Source organism: Octodon degus, unplaced genomic scaffold (genome assembly GCF_000260255.1).
Source record: "Octodon degus isolate 3935 unplaced genomic scaffold, OctDeg1.0 scaffold00063, whole genome shotgun sequence".
In the NCBI taxonomy this organism is placed as follows: domain Eukaryota; kingdom Metazoa; phylum Chordata; class Mammalia; order Rodentia; family Octodontidae; genus Octodon; species Octodon degus.
The window spans coordinates 455,971-459,139 of record NW_004524639.1 but is presented as its reverse complement, the minus strand read 5'-3'; positions in this window follow the sequence as shown (position 1 = coordinate 459,139).

Sequence of the window (3,169 nt, the reverse complement as noted above, 5' to 3'; positions counted from 1 at the left end):
AGCTAGACACAGCCAGATATGGCTTGGTATGTCAAACATGGAAATAGATGGCATTAGGGTAAGAGTAGAGTAGTACTTACCAGAGGGTAAGGAGGGCAAGAGGAAAGAGAGTACTGGCAATTTGGACAACAGGAAATGAACCACAGTTGGGAGGTGTATGTCCTGAGCTGTATAGGACACGGCATCATTGTAGTTTGTAATAATACATTATATATTTAATGAAGGGCTGGAAGAGATGAGTTGAAGTTCTCAAAAACTGGTAAGATGATGAAAATTCAATGTACATCTTATATGTATTGATATATCATACTGTGTTCCATAAGTACATTCAACTATGTGATCATTAAAAAATGAAATGATTTTTTTTTGTCTTTTTGAGACAGGGTCTTGCTATGCAGTTCAGGCTGGCTCTAGGCTCACTTTGTAGCCCAGGCTGGCGTTGAACTTGCACCGATCCTCCTGTCTCAGCTTCCTGACTGCTAGGGTCACAGCAAAGCACCGCCATGCCAGGCTGATGAAGTGAATTTTTAAAGGACAAGAAAGTTAGGAAGGGGAAAATATCAACTCACGCCAGCCTGCTCTTCACTTAGGGTTTGGTGTGAAGGCTGCAGACCTCAGCACCAAGCAAAGAGACCTTCATTTTCTTCAAACAGAGCATAGACCAGGATGTAAACGGGGCCAAAGGCCTGACTTTTAGAGACAATAAGTTGAAATCAATCTGAATTCACAGAGCTACCAAGTGCCTCTCACAAAATCAGGAAAAGAAAAGGACACTAAAATATAAGATAGACACATGGGCAAATATTTCAAAAGTCTTGAGCCCCCAGGTTTCTCCAAAACTAACCCAGAAAATGAGACCCCATCCTTTCCACTGCTGAATGGCTAAATGTCCTGTGAAAACACCATCTCAGAAGAATGTTTTGAAGTGTTATTTGCCTTGGTAACATTCTGCTCTCATTTCCTGTCACTGGGCCTACACAAATAATTAGACCTAAGTCTTGGCAGGATCGAGGTAGAGAAAGATGGTCAGTGGGGCAGGATGAAATCCGCTGTGCATCACATGAATCACAAGACCGGGTGGGGTGCTACGGATAATTGCCTTGCTGAGACCCTGGGCCAGAGGACAGAACGCAAGACATAGAGTAGACGGCTAGCTACACAGGTGTGTTTTGGGATTGTAACATTTCTGCATTTGCACCAGTGGTTGACTTTAATATGCTACCGAATGCCTGCTTGAAGCTTGCAAACAATATTGGCCCAAAATAAATGATATGTGGAGGCTAGAACTACCTTGACAAAGTGCTGGCAAAGAGATCGAAGATTTCACAGAAGTGGGGATGCTAGAATTTACTTTGAAACCTATCAGCTGACTAGTTTTCTGAGCTAAGTCTAGAAGACACTCCCTGCACTAAAGCAGTAAGCAGTCTTCCAAAGAGAGGGACCCAGCATCAGTGAGAAATGCAATGGTAGTTGTTTAGGTGTTATTTTTATGATGATGATTTATTGACATTAAATGGCAGTTAAAACAAATACAATAAAACAAAAAAACTAAAAGCACGTTTTATATCTCTGTCTCTTTGATGCTTAAGATAAAATTCCATGAAGCAGGCAGCTGATATTTACTATTTTGAATTGCTTTTCAAAAGAGAAACTTTGGTTCCATAAACACAACAAAAACACAACAAATCCGTGAACAGCAGCATTGACAATTGGTGGTTTATAAAATACATATAGATCAATGATTAGGTTGAAAAAAAAATATATATATATATGAAACTTAAAGTTACTATTTTCTAGATGAACAGAAAAATGAATAAGTATAAATTAGTTCCATAATTGAGTACCTCAGTATTTCAGAATAAAACAAGAGTGGCTTTCACTTGGGTTGAAGACTGAGAATGCTTACAGCTACTCGCTGTTTTTGCTTAACTAGATTCGGATCATTCTAAAACTGCACCTAACTTTACAAAAGCAAAGTAATTATGAAATCTAGGTCAAATTAGGTAGCAGTGTAAATTGGAGAACTATAGAGCTATCTATCCAAAATTGTTTTCTGTTTTCTAGTTAGCCTATCAGTGAATACAAGAGGGTGAGAAAAAAAAATACACTGTTCTCCTCAGGATAATTCTTCTCAAAAGATGATTCCATCTATGGAGAGTTTTAACTCAGGCGTTATTTACTCTGAAAGTAATTTATAACCAAGATGAATTGGAACATGAAGATGCCCAAGCGTAAGCCAGGATGTCACTTGTGAGCCGACTGCGCAGACCTCTGTGGTGGGTGTCTGTGGATGAGATTCAACCTTTTAAAGCTGTTGCTGTGTATTGATGGGAATCACTTTGCACACGATAAGGCTAAATATTTCATAATAAAATGATGGAAGTGTACTCAGTGCTACGTTCTGGATAGGACCAGAAGGTGGACTTGAATAGGATCTGCTTACTGTCACTTTTAATAATCTACTTGAAAATGTGCTTCTTGTTATAGCTTCAGGTTCTGCAGAATAACGGGTCTTTATACATCCGCCAGAGCACACAGGCTTCCACTAACTTTATGACTTCGCCTTTGCCTGGTTGCTTGGGGCAGCTCATGCCCACAGACCAGCTGTTTGGAAAAGTAGTTACTGGGGCTGGGGAGGCAACTCAACAGTGCAGCATCTGTTGAGCAAGTGTGAGGCCCTGGGTTCGAGCCCCAGTACTGGGAAAAAGTATTTACTCCCCAGGCAGGGTAATTCATCCTGATGCTCAAGGGGAGGTAGGGAGGCTGCCAGATTACAGGCAGAGTGTGTGTGGATGTTTGGAGTGGTTGCTGCGCCTCCTGCTGCTTCCATGCCTGAGGCACAATTGTATGATACCTTCCTAAGGGTGAGTAACTGGGAGCTGGATTCCAGGGGTAAAAGTGTGAGTTACTGCGCCTCACCATGAAATTGTTATAAACACAGTTGGATCAAGGGGATGGGAATTATCAGCAAGGAGGGAAATGACAACTATCACTTATGGTTTTAAGTCTAACTGTACCAAGAGCAGATGGACTCTAACTCCTGCTGTAAATGTTCTTTCTCTCTCCCCCCTCCCTCTCCCTCCCCCACTATTTTTCTCCTCCCTCTCTCCTTTTCCCTTCCTCCTTGTCTTTTCTTCTTCCTCTCTGTCTGTCTCTCTGTCTTTCTCTG